This window comes from Haliaeetus leucocephalus, unplaced genomic scaffold (genome assembly GCF_000737465.1).
Source record: "Haliaeetus leucocephalus isolate CR32 unplaced genomic scaffold, Haliaeetus_leucocephalus-4.0 Scaffold702, whole genome shotgun sequence".
Lineage (NCBI taxonomy): Eukaryota > Metazoa > Chordata > Aves > Accipitriformes > Accipitridae > Haliaeetus > Haliaeetus leucocephalus.
Genome location: NW_010973138.1, coordinates 34,525 through 50,565, shown reverse-complemented (window position 1 = coordinate 50,565; position 16,041 = coordinate 34,525). Strand labels below are relative to the sequence as shown.

The 16,041-nt window shown below is 35.8% G+C and overlaps 1 protein-coding gene across 8 annotated transcripts in view; it reads right to left on the bottom strand.

Moving 5' to 3' along the window:
* The window catches only part of KDM6A (lysine (K)-specific demethylase 6A), a 127,713-nt gene that overhangs the window by 102,338 nt on the left and 9,334 nt on the right, over positions 1 to 16,041 (bottom strand). For all 8 annotated transcript variants that reach the window (XR_775188.1, XM_010580232.1, XM_010580236.1 and 5 more), the window contains exon 2: positions 11,986 to 12,035. The gene's annotated coding sequence lies outside the window, so the exon portion shown is untranslated. The remainder of the gene's footprint in view (positions 1 to 11,985; positions 12,036 to 16,041) is intronic.

Here is a 16,041-nt window from a genome sequence, read left to right as displayed (position 1 = left end):
TCTTCAGCTTGCTTGTTTTCAGAGAAAGTTCACAAAGTTCTGATTACATCATTAAGATAGCTGGGAATGGATCTGTGTCTGATGCCAACAATCAGAGTCCAACAGGTAAATACATGAAATGGATCCCAATCCTCTTCTGGAGGAAATAAAAACAATACCTGAAATACTTTTAAAACACACGTTACACAGCATCAGTATAGTTACGATGTCTGGTAATACAGTTTTATTGCTGTTTTTCTGATGACCCTGAGAATTCAGAAAGAAGAGGCTAGAACAATGCCTGCAATAAGAAAAACACTAAGTGAAAACCTTATCCAGAAAGACAGACTGAATGAGGAAACCAGGAAAGATATCTACATTTATTTTGGCTGGTTACACCAGATAAGATTTAATTGAGGAACTTTTTGGCCTTGCAGAACGAAGACTAGGCCAGCAAAGAACACAGGGTGAAAGATCCCTAACTGACTGTTACTTCTCCCATATCAGAGATGTTGCATCTCTCATCAGTCCCATTCCTCTGGCAAATGAGATGACAAAAATGACACAGCATGAGGGATAGAAGTTCTGAGTTATCCCTTAGAAGTTGGGAGGAATAACTTCTACAAAACAAAATGATACTGCACAGTGACTTAGAAATTAGTGCCAAATAATTTGAACATAGCAGCCCAGAGAAGTCGTTGAGGGTGACAAGCTAGTATTTCCCCAGATTGTTCTGAATGCTGGTAAATCCCTATCTACTTACTACAAACTTGCAAGCTGCATAGGAACAGATGATTAGCTACAGGTTTTCTAGGTAGCTGCAGAGCTTCTCAGCATACATTTAGAAATACTTTTGCTTGAAATTATCTAAATTCAAAGGTTTTGTTTGTTTGCTGTTTGTATGCTTTAGCATTTGAATCTCCAGTATTTTTTTCAGCATCTGGCCTCCCTTCAAGGAGAGCACTTTGGTTTCACCACTGATCTCACTTGATGTGCTCCACGAAGGCAAGCAGACACCAGAGATTACTTCTTGCTACACCTTTATGCAAGTAAACACAAGAAGCAAAACTGATTTCTATTTCTCCTCTAAAGACTCATCCTTGTAAGGGTGCTTCACAGAGTGGAGCAAAATCATGCTCAAACACTGCTCTAAAAACATTTTAAATTATTTGCCTTTTCTTCAAAGCATGAGCTTACTAGCCTCACACAAGCTACTCGCAGGCTCTTTAAGAGACCCCAAGCTGTATGTCTCCCATCCTCTCACCTGCTACCTTCTCCATCTACTTGTACTAGATCCACTCACACTTCAACCACTCCTCCCCCACCCACCCCTACCATACAGAAAAGACTGAATCTGTATCCCTGGGAAAAGGAGGAAACAATACAGCAGAATATCTTAATTAGGTATATGCTTGAAAAAGTATTTAAAAAACTAGAACTGAAATGTCAGATCTGGAGAAAGCAAATTCAAAAACTCAGAAAACAATTCTTTGTTTCTAAAACTAAGCAAATATTTCCTCTTTTAAAGAAAGAACCTTAAAATGTAAAAGATTCCTTTCTGAAGAAAAGAAATGCCACTTGTTAATGAGACACAGTATCTACTTATAGCTTATGATCAAACAGGAATCTACAAACTACAAATAAGAAAAACAGGGTGCTGTGTTTTGTTTTAACCTTTTCCATGTAATGAGAGAGCAATCATATGGAGTATGAAGTAACTACACCATTACTGTGGTTTCTGCAAACAACAGAATACTTTTGAAAAAGCAAGCATCACATGCATTGTCAATATAGTTGTCTATATTTAGAAAAAGAAACATTTGGTCATTCAATATTATCAACATTCAAATAATATCCTTGCCTACTGAAGACGTGTCCTCTGTTCAAGTCAGAACTGTTCTACTCAACTAAATACGCCTCTCTCCAAACAATCTGAATTGATGCTTGTCTCCACTGCCACACTTCAGCATGTTTCGTATTTCAGCATTGTACATTCTCATCACAGGGATTGAAGAAAGGAAGCATGCCATTATTCTAAGTACTAGTAGATGAAGGATGACAGGTTTTTATTCTGCACAAAGGGAACTTCGGCAATAGTAGAACTCAACATGCATAAAAAGCTTTTCTGAAGAGATTTTTCCATCAATCCTGATGATACTTAAGTTATTTCCACCCAGAGTATTTGGACTTCTAGACAGAGATCACACATACAGGGGGACAAGAATAACATTCCTGCCGAATTTCCAGGGTGAAGCATCACCATTAGAAAATGTTATGAATATTGTTTGGAAACCAATACCATGTCTAGGGTGAGGGGTGAGTGTTTCCTCTGAGATTCTGTCTTGTCTTCTTCTCCTGACCCAAGCAAAGTTTCTCTCCAAAGCACATTCTTTCCTCTTTTACCATTAGTATTCTGAGTGTATTACAGATTTGCCAGGGTTTGAGTTCTTATAAATCCATTGATTAAAAGGGATGAGTGGCTTAATGAATGAATATACACTGAAAAAATTCAAACTACAGACATTGAAATAAGAACTTTTTCCTAATTTAGTGCAAATGCAAAATATTTCTAATCACGTAGCAACACACATGCTCCCTAAAAAGACCTAATACTTGTTGTGACCCAAAGAGGTACATGGGTGATATGTGCAGAGGAGGATTCCTTTGGTTTGTATGATGACAATTAATAGAGACATAAAAAAAAGGCAATTTATCAAATTTATCTGGAGTTCAAAGGCAACATGTCAAAATTTCTTAAATTTGTCAGACCCATTCTTAAGATTTTACACCTAACTCGATTCCTTTCAAGGAGAGAGAATATGCCCTCCTGTCATAATTTCATTAGAAAAATCAGCAAATGAAGAGTTAATTATTAGAACCTTGTACAAATTTTACTGTACACAAAATTGGACATGTTGCATTATTTGTCTGCATTAACAATAGTAAAAACCAGTATCCGCTTCTTTCTCTATCCTACCTAAGAATTCTCTGTGTTTTAGCTGACAGAGGGACAGAATTTTAGACACACACACCCCAGAATGCACAAAACCTAAAACTGTAACCCTTAAGATTTATTAACCTTTAAGAAATATCTGGATAAATGTATCCTCTTTTCTAAACTAGGGATCAGTTGTGCTTTATGCTAATTAACAGCACGAAATACATTTTCTCCTTAATCTTTCTAGGTGGCATTCATTTAACAATGGTTTAGGGAAAAAAATGTATACTTCTTTCAACTTGTCTGCTTTACAGATTTACAAGAAATAACATTTTTGGCATCCAATATTAAAAAATCTTTTTCTGAAACACAAATACAGTTATTCTTTTGCTCTGTTTTTTGTGTATTTTATAGATGACCAAGTGTTATTGGTTACACAATCATCATTACCTTTCCAGCATTCCAGAGTCTCTCTTTATTATTAATTTTCTCTGAAATATTTTGAAAGCATACACATAATTCTTTTACCCTTAAGAGGCAGAATTCCAGTTACTCTTCATAAACATTTAAGAACCCCAATTTTTTAACATCACTGAGTAATCACGCTAACTGATCACACCTATGGGATGCTGAAATAACCTCATTTACAGTGTTACCAAAGCTACCAAGCATTCTGACACAAAAGAGAGATTATATGGTGCACAATTCATAAATTTAGCCCTTCAATTCAGCAGTCTTCATACTCCAAATTTCTCTTCGGTCTTGTTCTTTTAACAACTTCTTTAGCTTTACAAATATCTTCTCATGTGCAATTTCTATCCATCTTGACATACTGAAGGGACAGGTTCATGATCCAAATGTATTAATAACCTTTATAAAAATCTTTGGAGAAACAGATACTGCTAGCTATGGGCTTTGTTACAACTTTTTTTACTAGTTTTTCTTTAAAATTACCTTTGATGATGTTGTATCCGCTTCCTCCCACCCCCTTTTGTTTTGTCAGAATATATTAGGATCGAAGTGAAAAGTTTTCACCAATAGAATTACTCACTTTTACCCACTGTACCCCAAAAAATTAAGTATTATGGAAAATATGTCCTCAGGTATTTTTCAACAGCAGTTCAGTAAAAGACTTTGTGCAATTGCTAGATCCTTTGTTCCTGATTTCCTGTAAAACCCTTTCTTTCATGACAGAAAATTGTTATCACCAGCTGCAGTAATAGCTACATACATTAAAAATCTTCATTGTTTAATTAATGAGAGAGGAGTTTCTGTCATCTTAACTCACTCCTCCCCTTGCCATGGACTCTGCAGCAAGTTCAGGACAGAAAGTTCATTTTTATCAGCTGAAGCCCCATTACTGTAATTTCCTCCACTCTAAACATACTGAATTTTTATTATCTTCTTATCTAGCTCCCCAAGTGATCCTCAGTGCCTCACATTCCACCTTCTTCTGCCCTTCTGCCTTCCTCAAAACAGAAGACATCCTGGTCCTTGGAGAGTGATACTGTGCTCCTCACCTGAACAGTTACTGTCTTCCTTGGATTTTTATTTTTTTTTTTTAAATCTCTCTCCCACCATGCCTGGTGAATTTATGACACAGAGGTTGCTGTTGGAGAGAAAGCTGGCAAAAGTCTCATTTCAGACCTCCCACAATCCACTCCTGTATTATTCTATATATACCTTCCTCCCTTCTCCCCATATGCTCTTAGCCTTAAAGTATGTTTTACTTCTCTCATTTTCCTTACATTCAAATTCTCAGCAGGGCTACAATTTTCCTTCCCCCACTCCCTGTGATTCTTCCTCTAACCACACTTTCCTCTTCCTCATATTATTTGTTCAGTCTCACTCAGTCTTACAGTTTTTTCTTTCTTCAGCCTTCTCCTTCCCCTCTTCTCATCTTCTTTTTTCTGGACATAATAGTTTGCCATCCTATATTATCATGCTCTGTCAAACTCAGACTGTATTTCCAGATTGCTTTCCACAACACAGTCTCCTGAAAATGCATTTCCCATTAAATCACATAAAAATGCTTTTTATCTCCATTACAATGACCTACTGTCTTCAGTATTTAAAAATTAGGACGTTCCTTTCAAACTTATCTCTATTTTGTATTCGCTGTTCCATAACACATAATGATATCATGCTTCTCTCCCCTTCTTAGTCTACAATAGGTCTTGAAACAGTTATATTTCGTACCTTCTCAGAACATGACCAGAATGTCTTCGTCAAAATCCTTCTAGTGAAAGGACTGCAATCTAAAAACTGTTTTAGTCAAAAGTGAGGGGTGGTAAAGAATCTCATGTGCTGCACTGATGAACATTATATTTTCAGACAGAAGAGCACATAGAAGGTATTAATATCTCCCTTCTCAATGCCTTCCAGAGCCACTGAATCTTTACTCAATTTCTGTTTTTATTTTTCACTTTCTGATTCTCCATTTTCTCTGAAATTTCTCTTTGTTCTATTCCTACCCTATCACTTTGATTTTATTTTACAAATATACTCTGAATTGCAGGTTTTAACCTTACCTATCTTTAGGTCACCTACTGTATCTCCCAATTCCTTCCATAATGCCCTTAATCTCAGCAAATTTCACCTTCATTGAGAATTTTTTGAAACTTGCTTTCCTGATCAAGTCTTCTTCTAAATGCTTTTCTGATTAAGTCTCCTCTGATCAAAGGGACTATTTCTGTCTTTCTGCTTTTCCTGTACATGCCCTGTGTTGCTATGTGGCAATAATTTATATTAAAGGCTTTTTGCATCATTTTAAAATTTTGCTCTCTGAGTATTCTTATGGGGAAATCTGTCTCCATATATGGGATAATCATTTTCTTAAAAAAAAAAAGTTCCAAAAAACTAAGGGCTTGAATAAAAAGCAGCATTCACAAATCATCCCACTGCCTCCTCCAACTTTCATTTCAGGAAGGTGTCTGCTCCAGCAATTTCTACTGATCCTATACCACTGTATTGTTTCAGTTAAACTAAGCATTTATATCTAATTAAAAAAATAATGGAAGTTTTGATGAATTCTGTCTAAAAACATTACTTGGCATTTTGAGGTTACTGCAGAAAATAAAACAGTTGTGAGTCAATGAAGTGGAAAATTATTGTCTTGTAACAGATCCTCTAAGGTGCAAAATGTTCTTTTATTTGCTGTTATCAATATGTCTAGTAATTGCTTTTTGTCCAACTATTTAAAAAGGGGGAAATAGACTTACAGTCTGGAGAGAAATAGACAGCAAAACATACAAAATTAAAGCATTGATTTTTGAAAAAAATTTTTTTCCTATTTTATAGCATTAAGAAAACATACCATAAAAGACATTTGGCCTATGAATACAGAAAAGGTAAAGAGATGAGAAGAAGCTGTATAAAAATATTAAAGCAAGCAACATGTCACATCTGAAAACAAACACTCATGGTCTTTTTTTACCTTAGTTCTTTGGCAAAAAAAGCCTTACTAATTGAAAGTGTTTTAGCCATAAGGTTTAGAATACTCCTAGTAACATTTCTACATAGGTTTAATTATAAAACAGCATTGTAAAAAATTACCTAGTAGTAAATTACACTTTAGGTCTACATAACAAGGAACATTATAAAACTGCTTTCTGTAACAAACCAAGAACTCAGCATAGACTAAGATCACATCCTTCTTCCACGACTAGCACACACACACACAGCTGCATTTTCCTGGGCTTTCTAAAGAGAATTTTAGGGGGTTTGGTTTTTTTAATACCTCTGCATGGTTTTGGATTCTCCTCAGTTTTATAAAGATCATCTGAGAAAAGCAAGAGAAAATTCTGTTATTTGCAAACAAATAGCCAAAATTATATTTCTAAGAATTGTTTATTTTAAGAGACAAATGTGAAGATGGTCTGAGGTAAATGTTTGAACTCGGACAGTAGTTCTAATGTCCAGTAAACACAGGCAGGGAGTACCAAACAGCTGCTTTCCAGAACTAGATCAATACCTCACCTTGCTGCAAAACAACTATGGGATTTATTTCCCCTCCTTCAATTTCCTTTTTTTTAAACTAGACCAATTCAATTTTCTACAGTATAGCCTTGCAACTGTAAATTTGTAAGTTTGTACCATACTTGTACCCAGATATTCTTAAAATCCACTGGAACACAGAAGCAGGTCTTTGAAAATCCTCCTTGGGGTTTACTAAACCTCTTTGATGTTTTCACCCTGACCACATAAATGAAATCTTTATTAAAAAGAAAGGTGATTAGGACCATTTTCATAACAATGATGAAAGAGTGCCTGACAGATTTACTGTTTTTCTAGGCAACTTTGCAGCCAAAGTCAACAGCTAACAAGAAGCCTATCTCCAAATTCATGTTGGAGGATATAACTCAGTAATTAAGTGTTCCTCAAACATTTCAAGGAACGTTCAGGTTTTCCAACTGATCCACTCCAAGCGCTTCTCCATAAAGAATACTACAGCTGAGTATAACTGAATAAATTCAGGTTTCTTTTCTTTTTAAGGCATCCTCGATCTAAGTTCTAGCATCCTAGTCCACAGCAAATAGTCTTCCATGATACAGGAGTAACTCATTTTCACAGTAACTTCCATCATTTTAAGGTTCACTTAGGTGCATTTCTAAATACTGTACCCTGGCAATCCTTGAACTTATTCACATACAGGTAGAAATGTTTAAGTATCTGTGTACCCTCTGTTACTCCGATGAAACACAGCCTTTATAAAAATCCTTGAAGACAGGATGCTTCTCTGATGAATTAACACACTCAGGATAAGGTACAACGGCAGTGCTTTCTTCAAAAGCTCCTTGTAACTTGTCCACAATACCCTGGATTTGACTAAAAACCTGTCTAGAAAGCTACGTATTCATTCCCCAACCACAGAGATCTCAATAACAGATGGCTCACGGAAACACTGCGGAGAATCAGCATATGGGAGCTTGCTGCTACCTAATACACCTGTACCAAAAAGTTTTATTCAACATCTGTGTTGCAACAACTACACGCACACAATTTATGACTGACAATATGTGAACACTGACCTACCTGAAAAGATAACAAATATATTTTAATCAAGCTTATCAAACCACATAGGGGCTGCAGTAGCAGTATCATGCAAAGCAGAGGAGATCTAATCAAAGTACGGGACAAGCTCTTCTGTAAAACCCTCCCAGGAACCACTCTAGTGAGCAATGAAACCTCTTGCAGCACCGCATCTGTGGAAGAAGGTTTCTAGGTCTCTTCTGCCCTGGGAACCACGTCAATGCAACAGATCCAGATGTTTTACACTTAACACAGACTCAATTCACTCGTATACTGAAATTTCTGTTACGACAGCCCTACGTGAAACCAGACATTATATAAAAGAGTTCAGTATGATCAACTGCATTATAATACAACCACATGAGATGATTAAAATAACTTTTTCCAGGTGCCAGATATCTGCCATCATGTTTGGATAAGATCAGGAATATCTTACTCCTTGCTGAGCTTCTAATCCTGCCTCCTCAGAATATGTCAAAACCGATAACCGTGGCAGACACTTACACTTGGTATCTTTATTTTCTCAGTAACATCAAAAATCTACAAACTGCAGTTCTAGTTGTTGTCTCCCTCTCCTGAACTGCCCTTCCTATCCATTCATCCCCCACAGTCCTCCTCACCTCCCCAAACATGTTGACATAGGGGAGTTTTAAAAAGAAATCAGAATGAGGTACATTGCACAGAAGGGAGATTTATTTTAGCATAGGCACATAAGAAGAAACATTGAGGAAAACTACTTGAATGCAAGAACTCTATGAAGTTATCTCAGCTTTTATCCAAGGAATTTACGTTGTGAGATTTCAAGTCAAATAATTTTTTTTAAATGCTGAGTTAAGGTACCATAGTGCCTGTGTAGAACAAAAATTGCAGAAACTCAGTAATTTTGCAGGACATTTTATGTTGATCTCTGGGTACCCAAAGACATTACTGCAAAAAGTGATCTATTTAGGAATATGTGGCTCTTTCAAAACTATCTGTACATGTACTACTTCTTTGAAAGGAAGTAATACCTCATCAGAACGGAGGAAGCATTGGTCTGGTAAATGGCAAAACACAGCATCTTCCTAACCTTTCACCTTTACTTCTCTGTCACTATAACATATATTCAGAATATCTTTTCGAAAGTGTTTTTTCTTTCTCTTTTTGTTCCATAGGATCAACGAAATGCTTACTGTATTACCAACAAAACAACCTATCCACAAAATCCTGACAGAAAACCACCTGGTAAAAAATTCAGACCATCAGAAAAATCTATGGGAAAAAAAAAAAAAACCAATCATAAAATGCTTTTCTGCATGAAAGGAAAAAAAAAAGATTAATTGTAGAATGAATATCATATAATGAACAATGCATGAAAACAATGCTCAATTACCAACCCCATGCAACAGTAAAAACCCAAAGTAGCAGAGACTGAAAATACTACGTAAGGAGGCCAAACTATACCTAAAGCAACATAAAATCTCTCACAATCCTTCTAGAAGTTTTCTATTTAGAAAACAAAAACCATACAGGACACTTATTTCAACCACATAAATTTGCACTGCACCACAGTAAGTAATTCAAGATATGCTGCCTAAGTTTGTAAGACTGTTCCTGTCTGGTTTCAAACCTGCCTTATATAATAACCTTCATGTGATTCAGCACTCTCCACCAATTTCTCAGTTCTCTCACACAGCTCTCCTCACAGCTCATAAATACCACCCTTTCTTCACACCCTTCTCCCTCTTCCTTTCTTTACCATCACAAATTCCGACAACTCAATTGATGACATCTAACACTCTAAGAATTTAAAAAAAAAAAAAAAAAAAAAGAGATATTCTTAAAAACCCCACAACAGTAAAACAAGGAAATGTGACTGCTTTTTTTTTCCCCCCAGTCATCTGTATCTCTGAAAAAAAGTTAATCACAAAGTATAACAAAACAGCATAAGGGTGACCAAAAATACACCACAAACTTACTCTTCTTGGCTAAATGGTTTCTTACAGGTACAAGGCATTAAGGACAACACAAGAAATCTTCTCAGTTTGGGGGAGGGGGGAAGACATTTCTCTAAACCCAATCCAGGCAGCTTCCCACTGCCAACTCCAGACTAGCTTCATCACCCATTAGTAAGATAAAATATGATAACATGATTCACCTGTGATTTTTATCAGTTTCAGCAAAAAAGTTTTTAACTGAACAATGGTTTTGGACTCTTTCAGGCTCTTTTTCATGCATTTAAAAATTAAGAAAATCTCCAAAGTTATTATGGAAAAAAAACACTTTGGACTACGCATTTATAAGGAAGCTCGTAATGAGACCAAGTAGCGTAGTATCCTTCCCAGGTGAGGCCAACCTGAAGAAAAATTATTGGGGTTTTGTGGTTGGTTTTTTTTCTTTGTAGAAGTCAAAATATTCTTTTGTCAGCTCCGAACAATGCTCTCATGCTTGCAACTGGAATTGTTTGAAATAATCTCTGCATGGTAAAACTCTTGAGATATACCCAAGAAACAGGTATGTTAGAATATCAGCACACTGCATACGAACAGAAATTGCTTTTGATGAGTCAAGCACAGATCACACATTTTACTGCCATCCATGCTCTTGAAATGGAACTGCAAAACAATCAGAGTTTGCATTTATTTTAATTGCAGATAATATTCGGAGCCACACTGAAACACTATGCCTATGGAGATACATATAACCATATACACTTCGCACTGAACTCTCTGAAAATGCAGGGAAAATAATTTACTAATCCATCTATCACTTCTTCTAATAAAGAGCCATTAGAACAAAAGCCAGAAAAAAATAATTCAAGTCACAAACTATTCTGAAATGCTTAACATGGGAAGAGTACAAACAAAAGAAACTACTACAATAGATGTTTAATTAATTGATCAATTTCAACACTCATTTACAGCAATCTTTAACTCTCCAAGAGCATCTAAGAAGTAAGAACAGATGAATGCTTTTATTTTTGTAATTTTTAAACTACAGGGGTTACTTCTGAAACAACTACTTCAACTCCAAAATGGCTTGGTGCAAAAACGGCACTCATACAACTTCTACTGGAGCAGGGACTTTACAAGACAATATGAACAATTTTCCTAGGACCCTCCAATTGGACCTCTCCTTCCGTATGCCTAAAAACACTTATTACAGTTCACTCCTCTACCCTTTATTTGCCCTGCCTTTCTCCCTTTCCACCCCCCCAAATGAGAGAAGTTGTCACAACATTTTTCCGAACGTGCTTACAGTCCCTATAAAATGCAAAGAACACAGAAAATGTTGTTTCTCTAATGCCGGTATATATATGTTATTGATGTATTTCCAGAATAAGTCCTCCCTATTTGAAATATGCACTTACACACACTTTTAAGGAAAAGAGCTGCTTAAGACCACACAAGTGTCTACTGTGTTATGCTCTCTCTTGCACTTCTGTCTCAATCATGAGCTTCATATTATTTCATGTGACAATATAACAATACTAATTAATTTTTACAAGATCACTATAAGAAAATTTTTAATTTTATTCCTTTAAAATCCCTATACCTCTACACAGACTTACAGATAAGACAGCTATACTAGCAGGATTTTCTCCTGTCTTATGTAAGAATGTTATCTAAAATACTGAAAGGGACTTTAAACAATTTGGCACCTATGAAAATAAAAAGCAACCTGAGAACATTTTTCCAAGTCCAGCGCCTGCGCAGCAGCTTCCAAATGGTTACAATTCTCTCAATACTCATATGTATCCAAATATCTATGCTTACATAAGAAAAACTGAAGTAACGGGTAATAATAAAAAGAAATCTAAAATGTATCAAATTAATTCACCTGCCATTTCAACAAATGGTGTCAAGATTTATTTCCACTTAGATTTATAATAAATTGTATATATAGGTGAACATTTCCATTAAGACCCAATTAACATGCCAAAGAGTAATTGCAGGTAGATACTTACAACTTATATTGAAATTAATCTAGTTTAGAAATCCAATCATTTACAACAATACAGTAAAAAAAAAAAAAAAGAAAAAGCAGCATATACAGACCTTCCAGTAGTCAGATTGTAAACTGTAGTACCTCTGGTATGCAGATAATGCTGTAGGAAAGAAAAATGAATGTTCATTTTGTTTTGTTGCATTTTCTTTGAAAAAAAATAGAAAACCTTAAGAGTCAGAATACACAACATTAAAATGATAAATGGTTTAATAAAAGTAACACCGCCACAACAAGTACGCTGTTGTGGGTAATACATTCCTTAAGATTCTAATTTTGTTTTATGAAATGTCAACCCGAAAGTGTATTTATTATTAATCTTTGAAATGTAAATCAAGCAATATTTTAAAGAAAACCTGTAGCAAAGAAAACATTTGAAAATTTGGGATTTTCATCCTGGACAAAGCTGTTGTAAGATTTAAAAATTTAATCATGTAGCTCATTTACCATGCTCCCTGATGTCCTGTAATTTCTAAAGAACTAGTGCAGAGGGACATACAAAGAGAAATCAATTTCACATGCCCTTTCTTCCAGTAACTAGAGAAACAAAAGCAAACGAAAAAAAAGCTTACATTTTATTCAACATCTAAGACCAAGACTAACCTGGAAAACAGCACTAAGAACAGCTCTGTTCAGTAGAGTATTAGCTCTACTTAGCAACGAATTTTTCAAATCACCATTCCTGCATCCCTCTTCTGCACTAAAAATTCTGGCTGATTCATCTCACCCTTCGGCTAACAGGCGACATTCAGACTAGAACGCAAACAGGCTTTAAGTTCTTGTAAGAATGCTGGACTAGACAACATCCAAAACAGAAGAATTTTAAATAACGATTCACTGCAGTAACACCAAGATTTTTATTTTTCAAGTGTTTGCTTCTTAAGATTTAAGAATGGTTTCCACACAGTATGTATTTTCCAAACAACAAAAGAAGACAACCTCAATCTCTTCTTTGAAAAACTACAAACACTAAACAGATTAAGATGGTAAGAACAATATATATTTTATGTGCAGGTTCATTTCCTGCAAGTACCATGGAATGAACGATATCCCTAAATTTTATCACCCTTCCATGCCTGTCTTGCATATTCATTTCCATAACTTCACAAAAGTCCTTAAGTTTTAGGGAAATAAGAACAACATACACATGACAAGGCACACAGAGCTTTCTCTTCTCAATAATATACCTTTCCACTCGTCTGTCTATGAGGACTCACAACCTTGTATTTTTAAATGCCTAACTGATTGATGCTGAATCATGTCCACAAGGTGCCCCTCACCACTGGAACTGCTTGTGAAGCCAGCTTCTAATTTTGGTGCTCTAAACTGTGATTTATTTAGATGCCCAGAGTAGAAAAAGTGACTAGGGGAACACTCATCATCCTTACACTATCAACATGCAACATGTGTAAATGTTTACATGTAACTTAGATGAATAAAATCACTTAAAAAAATCCAGTCAATCAGGCTAAGTCTTTCACAACAATTCCCCCCCCCCAAAAAAAAAACTGGCACAAACTGAAGTGTATGACTGCACTCTAACAATGTAAGTTTAGGAATGTTAAGACTAAGCATATTTCAGTCACATTCTGTAATTATGTTATAAAGGATGTTCACAGTAACACAAAATAACCTCCTACCCCAAATACTCCTTCTAGATTCACCTTCTCCCAGGTATCATTAATGACTTTTTGACAGCAAGGCGTAATTATCTTTTCAACATGAGAATGATTTCACTCTCCCAAATAGGAAAACACACACGCACACTATAAAACAATTTTGTAATGTACCACACTTAAATAAAAGGAAATTTTTAATATTTTTTTTAACTCAAGCAGTACCTATCCCAATTTTAAAGGTTAAACCATATTTCAAATGCTTAAGTCAACAGCACCATATTATGCAAGACTAGGAAAATGACAACTTCTTGTAATCTATAGGTTTTTTTAAAAAGTTACTATTGCAGTCAGTTATACAGGGGATATGGATAAAATAAAAAGATAAAAAGAACATTAAATACAATGCTAAGTATTTATACTGGGAAAATAAAAGGGAGAACTTTTTCAGTGTAGCTGTTAAAAAAATATAGGAGTTCCCACATGAGCATTCCATTAAACAAGAGAGGTGAAATCCATGTTTCCAGTTAAGATACTGCTAATAAGTTTATAAAATATCAACAGTTTAAAAAAAAACAAAAACAGAGAAGCAACAGAAGACTTAAAAAGGAAAGAAAAGAAAAAGAGGGGGGAAGCAGTCTTACTGCTATTCAGTGACCAAAAAATTCTTTACACAAGTAAAGCAAAAAGGCATACAGCTCAAGCCTTTCTCCTTGCTCCTAACTCTAGCTAGTCAAGAGCATGCACAGCCCTGTTCCCCAGCCAGAGACAAGAGAACAGGGGTGAGCAGCACTGGAAAAAAGGAGAGGAGACATCTGAAGGTATTCAGTTATTCAGACCCCATAAAAGTCCCATGTCAAGGGAGGAGAAAGATTGGGAGGCACAAGAAACTAGGCTCCACTAATGTCACTGCTCATAAAGAAACTTGTCCAGAGAAATTCTAGCACCTCTATTTAACACAGGGAAAAGTTCTTATATTAAAGAAAGGAGACGTTGCCCCATGATATTCTACCAGTTTTCCTTAGAGTGCTGATGTTTGCAAATTGTCTTTTCTAACTCTTCCATTCTTCAATAAAGTTTAGCAACTTCCCATAGCAACAGTTGAAATGACTGCTTTGATGTGCCAGGCTCACGTTAGAATTAAAAACAAGCACATGGAAAGCATGGACTGCTGAAGCATATTTCATCTTTACACGCTACGAAGATAAGGCCTTCATTCTAAGGAAGGTCACATTACTCTTCCGGAGGAACAAAGATGACACTACAGTCCTCTTCTTAAGCGTCTGAAGAGCCCAATCCTACTTCTGGGTTCAGCAACCTCTTCTAGGGATCCAGCCTTTCCTTCTAGGGTTACAGTATTCTGCTTCTACTTAATGTCTGGAAGATAAAATGCTAAAATTCTCAGTGTTACAGTATTCTGCTTCTACTTAATGTCTGGAAGATAAAATGCTAAAATTCTCAGTGTTGTGCTGAAAATGCATAATAATGAATCATGGAGGGATCCCTTACACAGGAGCTAAGCATCCCTTTCCTCCTCATGAAAGTTAGACAACTAGAAACTGTTACTGATGTACAATTTCAGTATTTAACAAGTGCTCAACTTACAGTTAGTTAGTTACCTATGGAAGTTTATTTCAGCCCCCTTTACATCTGATTAAAGATCTGCTCCACAAGCACTCGAGCTCTGCTGAAAAGGATTGAAGGAACAGGCAGAAAAACGGCATTCAAGAGAGCATTTTTTTGACAGAGCCCCCATGAAACATCCCTAATCAAGCATATCCCTAACAAGAATTTTGCATATAAGAAGAGGCTAGAAATCAAATTATGAAAGCAAGATTTTGGAAAAACTTAACCAACCTACTAGTTTTAAAGCAGTAGAACACGAACCATAAATTTGAGCCCTACCATACTTTTCTACTCCCAGAGCGAGTCACTAATGAGCAGACTTTCATCCTGAGTTCTATGGTATAGAAAGAATACCTTGTCTAAAAAGTGTATCATGGAACTACAAGCAACTTCTCCCTTAAATTAAGTTTGTCAACTAAAGGAAATGAGTGCAAACCCCTCAAATTACAAACTTTATTCTAGACTAAGAAGAAACAAAAAAAGCAAGTGAATCTGCTGAGCAACAAAAATTTTACATGAGCCCCTAACTGAAACAGGTTATGCTTCATCAGTGCTGTGATTCTAACTATATGATGATATTCTCTGGTTTATTAAAAGTAAAAAGAAAGTCACTTGGGCCATGCATCACTTCAGTAGTATTAAAAACAAAACAAAAACACAAAAAAAGCCCTCCCAAAACAAAACCAGAAACAAAAAACCCCACAACACCAAAGGCTGCAATATCATTTACACCTTTACTTTTCATAGTCATTCCTAGGTGAGACAATTTTTGTCAGAAAAAAATTTCTGTGAACTGCTGCCCCTCTTTCAACATAGGGTCAACTCTCATTTTTACACATACAAGTGAATTACCCCATTTCAGTTAAA